Below are 667 nucleotides of genomic sequence, written 5' to 3'. Positions count from 1 at the left end.
TGACTCAAAAAAAAAAAAAAATCCAACAAACCCCAAAAAAAAAAAAAAAAAAAAAAAAAAAAAAGCCTGCGTGGGCAGAAGTGGGAGTACCAGCTGGGCTCTGCCTCTTTCTTTAGAGGAGTCTGGGGGCAGAGGCTGATGTGGGACACCCATGAAGGGAGTCTGCTGCTGTTTCTGGGAATTATTTTTGTTTCTTGCACATCAGGAGGACTGGGGCATCTCACTTATGGCAGGCACCTAAGGAGCTCATTAAGCCAGTCCCCGAGCCCCACAGGGAGCAATCTGGCAGAAGCATGTGCATGATGTAACCCCCAAAACACCCGTGGGTAGGAGGCGAAGTCCCACTTTCCATACAGCCCCCAGCCCCAACCTGGACTTCCAGCCTCAGCCCCCGGCTTCCTGAAGAAGGTACACAGTCTACAGGTATGGCTCCTCCCAGAGGCCACGGCCCTGAAGGAAAGCAAAAGAGATAACATTTATGGCTTGATCTCCCTAAGGAGGCAGCCAGGACAGGGAGTGGCAGGGAGGAAGGGATGCACGGGTGGCTAATGTTTAACCACGAAGCTTCCCCTAGAGGCAGACACCGTTCCACGTTGGCAGGGATACCCAGTTTGACCCCTGCTGTCCTGGTCAGCTCAGGTTGTGTGGTTTAAATAACAGTCATTTA

This window comes from Fukomys damarensis, unplaced genomic scaffold, assembly GCF_012274545.1.
Source record: "Fukomys damarensis isolate Sample0158 unplaced genomic scaffold, DMR_v1.0_HiC HiC_scaffold_27, whole genome shotgun sequence".
NCBI classification, from domain to species: domain Eukaryota; kingdom Metazoa; phylum Chordata; class Mammalia; order Rodentia; family Bathyergidae; genus Fukomys; species Fukomys damarensis.
Note: the sequence above shows the minus strand (reverse complement) of the source record.